We start from the raw sequence: 8,064 nt of genomic DNA, 5'->3' as shown, positions 1-8,064 counted from the left end.
CCGATGAGTAGAAGTCGTCAAGCCGATGGGATCTTTGGTGATGGAAGCGACAATGCGTATAAAGGGGAAATGGGGAGTCAGTGTCGGTTGTTCAGTCGATGCGTCTTATGAAACCCTAGAGAGAGATATATAGAGAGGATATAGATACGAGAATTAGAAAGGTAATTGGTGAGACGGTGAGAAATTATAGGAAATAGGCAAAGTTACAATTCCTATAATACCCTTCTTACCATTTAAAAGTTACACATAAATGCCAATAGTTTTAGATTTTTACATAAATCACCCATTTAATATTAACCATTGATCTTAGTATTTAGATGGTCTAGATCTGTTCTCACGTTCTCAACCTTTTAGGTGTTCTCATTTGATCATATATATATATATATATATATATATATATATATATATATATATATATATATATATATATATATATATATATATATTACTAAAGACAATCTATTTATTACTTAAAAACAAAATAAATAATGATATATACCTCAAGAAAGAAAAAGGTCAATAAAAAATGATGCTGTGATAAGTTAAAATAAAATAAATTATTTTATTATATATTATGTTTAACAAATTGTTTAAAAAAAAGTAAATATAAAAATACCATTTTTCAAAACAAATCATTTTACTTTTTGTATAAATATACCCATTAAATTCCATATATTTAACTAACTACCAAGTGTCCAATCCCTTGAAACTTAAAAGAACATCATGGAATCATTTGTTTCTCTCTTGCTAAAAGTATAACAAAATGAAAAAACCAAAAGGTTTTTGTATACATTAGAAAGTTTCCTTTTGTTTTGTTTTTTCATTATCGTGTGCATCTACATGTGGGAATTCCCTCCAACGTTTGAATTTGTACCAAAAATCATAAAACAAATGTTTACTCTTTTGTATGGGTGATTTTGGAATTTTAAAGCAATGTTTACTCTTAAAGGCTTTCAAATAAGTTAAATTTTGTTGATTTAGACATGTAGGAATGATTTTATCCTATTTTTATAGTGGTGAAAGAATAAAAAATAAACAATGTCTTCGTTAAACAAAAATATTAATCATTTTTTAGTGCAGGGCCTAGGTGATTCTTTAAACATGAAAGTGTTAGCATATTTCAAGTTGCATACAAAAAAAAAAAAAAAAAAAAAAAAAACCTTACTATTACATGTTAATACTTCTTTGAACATGAAAGTGTTAGCATATTTCAAGTTACATACACAAAAAAAAAAAAAAAAAAAATTTACTATTACAGGTTCAATAAGCAGACACAAGCCTACTTTTCAAGTTGCTTTGAGCAGATTAACCTGCAAAATACCCACAAAATATTACTTTTCTCCATACTAACAGGAAAAAAAATGCAAAGTATGATGCTATAAATACACACATAGACACACGTTCACACACAGACATTATACTTTGAAAACATATGCAACTATAGCATTGTACTTCCACAGTACAGTGCTTTAATAAGAAAAGAAAGATTAAAAATGCTAAAATTAAAAGATGATTTGTAGAAAGTTCTATTACATTTTTTGTGTTGCTAATATTATTCAGTTAATGTTTTTCTTCTATATTTTTGGTGATATTCCAGGTTTCAGGTGAGAATTGAATCTCCACACACCCGACAATGCCAGCTGGCCAAAATTATATCCATGGTGGACTTTGAAAGAGTCTATACTTGATAAACTTACTTGAATATATGGAACTTCCAAATTGCATAAATGTAAATATTTCAAGCTTGGAGTAAAATAAAACAATAATCATGTCGGATTATCTATAACTATTCGCTAATTTTAACCCTGAAAAAAAGGAACAAATTATCTAGATACATGAAAGTAGGCAATTAAGTCGAGTTTAACTTGGAATTTTGCAAAAATAAAAGGAAAAGTTCCATATTCATTTTTCAGCATTAATGAAGAAAAATAACTTTTATAATCAAAAAGATTTACCTTCAGACATAGTGGCTGCTACTTGAGTTTTGAGAAAGTAATAGAGAAGCATTCAGCCTCATTTAGTTCAACTATACTGCTTGAGAAGCTTCTCTCTTGCCCTATTAACATCTTGAATTTCTTGATGTCTAATTATTAGTTTTAGTTCAATCACCCGTTGTTCTTCCTGCATAAAGAAAATGAACACCACCGGCGCTACAAAATAAAAGACAGATACAAAGCATCAATAAAGAAGTGTTTGGTTTGTAGAATGTTTTTAAAATGAATTAGAATCTGATGTCACTCATTTGGAAGATATGGAATGGAATTGTCTCATGCATTGCATATAGGATTATTCTATTCTTTTAATATAAAGGAAGAATGAAATTGAAGATCTTCTACCCTCCACTACGAATGATAAAATTCATCAAACATGGAGTTTAAAGGATCCCAAAATATTTTTTCATTTCAGGCAATTCTCAAGTTAGATAGCTTATTTATCTTTTTCTTATGTCCCACTAAAACTGCAACAATTATCAATTTTAGGGAATTTTCAAGTTAAAGTTGCTCATATACCCATTTTCTAATGTTACAAATATTGAATTCATTTGTGGAACTTGAAAGGGTACTTTTAGACATCTGAATACAAGTGACGTAATTTTCCTAAACTATGTTATACAGTTGCCAAATAGCTTGGAATATAAAGTTTGCTCATAAAATTCAAACTTTAAAAAGGATAGTAAGATATGGGTGCTACTTGTGGAATCGACTATGAACCAGAAATGGGCAGGGGAGAATACTCCAATCCAATTATCAATTGATGGGTTTGGATTGTATATTACACACAATCACCATTCAGAATTTTGGCCCAAGAAAAGCATCATCTGTTTGGCTTTAAACCATTAAGCCAGGTCATTAAGATAGCTGTCCAGATTAAGTGTTTAACCCGTTATGATTGCATAAACTGTTAAAGCAAACAAAAGGGTTATGGAGGGAGTACCTACTGCACTGCTGGCAAAACCTTTGGTGTTTGCCAGCTATGGCAACAACTGGTGTCTTGGAATGAGCTTCACAAACCCTATGCCTCCGGTGATAGTCTCTGCAACTACTAAGGTCCGTTGTGCATCCATCCACCAACCATGACACCGACACACCATCCACAAGTGGCTTCTTGGACAGTTCATAAAAAGTGGTTGAATGTGAACCTACCAAACTCCACAAAGAAAGTCGCGTCCTCCATATTTTGATTATTTCCCATCACCTGCTGCAGCACATACACTCAACCACCTGAAACTACAAATCCATACACTCACAACCACCTGAAACTGCAAACGCACAACACATTCTTATATCGATCATAATTTGACAATTTTGATCTAATATATATGACGTTCACATGGTAGCCACGCCCACGAGTGTATGAGAAAAGCTGGAAAAAAAAAAAAAAGTGAAAACGAACACAGAGAACATGGGAGCAACTCATAAGAATCAAAATTGAAAAAGGAGAGAGACGTATAAAGGACTTACAGAAACGAATTCTTTCTTGAAATTCGCTAATTTCACCATCACCACCTGACCTGGATTTCCAACTCCAAATGGTCCCCTGCGATTGGTTATGATTTTCAATTCAAAATCGGGAGCAGTTGAAGATGATGGCGGTGTTAATGATTATCATTTATCAAACACATATACACACACTGACGGAGGCTTGAAGTGAAGAATTGGGATTCAGGAAGAAAGGTGAGGGATTTCATCGTCGTTTACATCAAAGACCAACTCCATTCTTCGTAATACCTTCTTTTATCACCTCTTCGCTGGTGGTGACGGTTAGCGTTGTGGAGACTGTTAGGGCTTGTCGTCGTAACAGAAGGTAGAAGAGGGGCAAGAGAGAGTGGGCGATGGTGGAGGTAACTTAAGGTTAGGATAATAGGATTTCCAGTGAATGGTGTGTAACGAAGGGTTATGGTGACATAGGGATACCGGATACGGAAGACGAGTAAGATAAACATAGAAGAGATGCTGCTGGTAGGATGGTAGTTCGGGAAGAAGGAGAAGCCGCGTAACGGACGACTTAGGATTTCTCAATGAATATGACTGATTTAGAGTTTCAGAATTGTGAGTAGAAATAAAAAAATATTATTTGATTCCCAAATTAATTCCATGAACGATTCATGTAGATGTATTGGATAACAGGGTGTACATGAGTTGAGTTAGTAGCTATTTTACTTTTTAAATTTCAAAAAATATGTAAAATAATTTTACCATATGTCACTATCTCATTAATTTAGACAGTTGTCACTTTTTGGTATCTTTGATTAAATGTTTTTTTCATTTGTCATTTTCTCATTTTTGTATCTTTTCTTAATTAACATATCATATTTACACCTCAATTAAATTGCATTAATTAAAATAACCAATAAATTATAATATTAGTACTCATATAATATTTAATATGTTTCATTTTTATATTCAAATTTTAAATTTTAAATTTCAAATCTAAAGCTTCAACTTCATAAACTTGGCAAGAATTTTGAGATGCTTTCATGCATCGTCGGGGCTCAAAGTTAATTTTCACAAATCCAAAGTTTATGGCATTGGAGTGTCAGAGAATGAAATTGCTAGTTGCGTTAGAATTCTCGGTTGCGAGGCAGCCTCTCTTCTTTTTAAATATCTTGGAGTCCCGGTCGGAGCAAATATGTCCCAAAAAAGGAGCTGGCAACCCGTCATTGATCGTGTTCAAAATAAACTTTCTCTATGGAAAGCTAAAACTTTATCCTTTGGCGGTCGCCTAACTTTGGTTAAAGCTCCCTCTTTTTTATTTTTCCATTTTTAAAGCTCCGATTTCCATTATTGATAACCTCGAGAAACTGAGAAGACGGTTCTTATGGGGAGGAAGTGAAGAAAAACAAAAAATCAATTGGGTCGCTTGGAAGGTGGTGCTTGGGTCAAAATCGTTCGGTGGTCTCGGGGTCGGATCCTTGGCCTCGCTTAACTGGGCCCTCCTGACAAAATGGATATGGAGGTTTAAAACGGAAAATGACTCTCTTTAGAGGCGAGTGATTAGTAGTATTCATAGATGTGAAAGGAAACCTATCCACTCTTGGGCTAAAAAATCTCTCCCGGGCACTTGGAGTAGTATTGTCAATGTCTTCTCGACACTTGGCAATATTGATATTGATGTCACAGATATTTTTGAGTTTCAGGTGGGGAACGGGAAGAAAATTTTGTTTTGGCTAGATGATTGGCTAAAGAATGAGACTTTGGCAGTGAAATTCCCTTCTTTATATGCGTTAGACAAGAGGAAAAGTTGCCTTTTAGGAGACAGATGGGTGAATGGCGTTTTCTCGTGGGCTTGGAAGCGGAAACCCAACAATTCTCAGGAGCTGTTGGAATTGGAATCTATTTTGGATGTTACAAGGATGGTTGTTAGATCCAATGGGCCCGACACTTGGAGATCAAGGTTATCTGATGATGGTTTTTTCCGTGTTTGCGATCTTAGAGCCCTCATTGACAGTAAATTGACTGCCCCGATAAATAATCCCATGGTTTGGCTTCACTTAGTTCCTATCAAGTGCATTAGCTTTGTTTGGAGGGCTTGTATGGGGCGTATTCCTACTACAGTAGCTCTTTCCAAGAGAGGTATCAACATGTCTTCTACTTCCTGTCAAATGTGCTTTAATGGTATGGACACTGCGGATCATATTCTCTTGGACTGTCCGATTGCCTTTGACTCTCTAAGATGGATTTTCAATTGGTGTGACATTTCTATTCAAAGGTTCCTTTCGATTTCAGATCTTGTTAATTTTGCCGCCTCATGGGGGAACTGTCCAAAAAAAAGGAATATATTTATTGCTATCTGCTATGGGTTTCTATGGTGTATGTGGAAAGCAAGGAACGATGTATGGTTTAACAAAATCCAAGTGAACTCTTCAAAGTTGGCGGATAATGTGATTTCTATGGTTTTTAGTTGGCTGAAATATAGGGGTAATTTTGGAAATTGTAGATGGGATTGTTGGGTTTGTTCCCCTTTTGACATTTTGTAATTTTTGTTTTTGTTTTTTCTTTTGTGCCCGGTCTTTTTCCTTTAGGCCGTGCTTTTAATGAATTCCGCCGGTTCCAAAAAAAAAAAATTCAAATTTAAATAATTTTTTGTTTAAACTTTTATATTTAATTTTTTGTTTTATCAAACCCGTATAACATACGTGTAACGACCCAAAATTTCACGTCCAAAAATTTCGTTTATAAAACATTACATAGAAAACGTTAACAATTAAAACATTGTTTAGTTGAACCACTTCACATCGAAAACCAAATAAAAAACCACAACATTCGATCGATCAAAATATCAGAGTATCAATCCCAGAATAAACTCGTAACTGCGGAACCAAGAGAGTGTGTGTTGTGTGACATCTTGCTACCGCGCCGGCTCCTTTCCCTTAGTTGAGGAGGTACCTGAAACCAAAACTGAAAACTGTAAGCACGAAGCTTAGTGAGTTCCCCCATAATACCTCATACCATGCAAGCATATAACAAACAACGTTCAGCTAGGAGTTACGGGCCTCGCCCACACTCGGGAAGATACGGGCCCTGCCCACACTTTGCTAGCCGGGAGATACGAGCCTCGCCCATACTTGTGAAGATACGGGCCCTATCCACACTTCGCTAGCCGGGAGATACGGGCATCGGCCACACTCTACTATCTGGGAGATACGGGCCCAACCCACACTCCAACCTCGGAGAGATATGGGCCCTGCCCACACTCAACCGCTAACCCATAATATACAAGTATCACACAGACAACAAGCATAAGCAACTCTATCATGTTGACACATATATCATACTTGACTAAACCCAGAGATACGGGCTTGGCCCACACTCTAGTACTAACATCTCGTCTACACAAGTCGGCCTTGGTGCCTTAGACCCGTTTCTACTGAAAGAAAACTCACCTCGAAATGGCTGCTAATCTGGTCGAGAACTGACTGCCTACTGCTGCTCCGGAAATCCTCCGGCTGCAAATCCCACAACATACTCAGTCAATCACTGCTAACTGTCCATTGGGTAAAATGACCATTTTACCCCTGATCATGTCATAAGTCAAAGTCAAAGTCAACTTCAGTTGACCCGACTCGCCGAGTTGGCTCTCCAACTCGCCGAGTCCCTATCCAAACGACTGTCCTGGATCTCGACCCTACTCGTCGAGTTAGGCGTTGCCTCGACGAGTTCTTCTTCTTAATTGAGGTTCAAGTCCTTCATCCTACTCGCCGAGTTGTATGAACAACTCGTCGAGTTCATCTTCATCCGAAGAACACTTTATGTTGTGACTCGCCGAGTTGTATGAACAACTCGCCGAGTCTATTCTTGATCTAAGGATATTGCCTTGAACTCGCCAAGTCAGGGCATGGACTCGTCGAGTTCCTCCATGGATGAGTTTGGCTTCCAACTCACTGAGTCACACCCCGTGACTCACTACACCAACTCGACACAACGAAATGGGGACAACTCGGAGACTCGCGAGCAGACTCGCCGAGTCGTCGCCATGCATTCACTATATACGTGATTTTGCTCGAGTCCAATCCATGCCATTTACAGATCTGGGTTCCTAGAGCATGAATGACACGTAAAGTTTCCAACTTTACGTGTAGATACTCACCAATGAGGGATTTAGGGCTCAAAATGCCTCAAAAGGGTAGATCTAGGGTGAACAAGCAACATGGGTCCATAAAGGTAACAGATCTGAGCTCCTGGAGCTCAATCTTGCCTAGATCTAAAGGCCAATCAACTTATTACGACTTATATTGCACATACAAGCTTGGGGATTGGCTCAAGAATGACTTAAATGAAGTAATAAGCATAGAAAGAAGGGGAAAACGGGTTATACCTCAAAGGAACTGCTGAGAGAGCACAAAGATGCTCGGATCCCTTCCCTTCCTCTTGATCTACTCCCCTTTTGCCTCAAAACCTTCAAGAACACACAACAATTTCTTCAAACTATCTATAAACAAGCTTAGAACGAGGGTTGGGAGCTCTGAGGGTGAATGGGGGCTAGCCTGGGGTGGATATGGTGTTTAAATAGGGTGCAAACCCCTGAAACTTAGGGTTTCATCCAACAGCGGTGACTCGCCGAGTC

The 8,064-nt window shown here is 37.0% G+C and overlaps 1 long non-coding RNA gene across 1 annotated transcript; it reads right to left on the bottom strand.

Annotated features, from left to right (window-relative positions):
* Positions 1-1,148: 1,148 nt before the first annotated feature.
* LOC145015526 (uncharacterized) lies at positions 1,149-4,069 on the bottom strand. The gene is made up of 4 exons (XR_013665909.1): positions 3,462-4,069; positions 2,935-3,363; positions 1,956-2,150; positions 1,149-1,310 (listed from the first exon to the last, which is right to left on the bottom strand). It is a non-coding gene; the product is annotated as an uncharacterized LOC145015526 (long non-coding RNA).
* Positions 4,070-8,064: the final 3,995 nt, after the last annotated feature.

This window comes from Lactuca saligna, chromosome 9 (genome assembly GCF_052625555.1).
Source record: "Lactuca saligna cultivar CGN05327 chromosome 9, ASM5262555v1, whole genome shotgun sequence".
Classification (NCBI taxonomy): Eukaryota; Viridiplantae; Streptophyta; class Magnoliopsida; order Asterales; family Asteraceae; genus Lactuca; species Lactuca saligna.
This window is presented reverse-complemented; position numbering and strand designations above follow the sequence as displayed.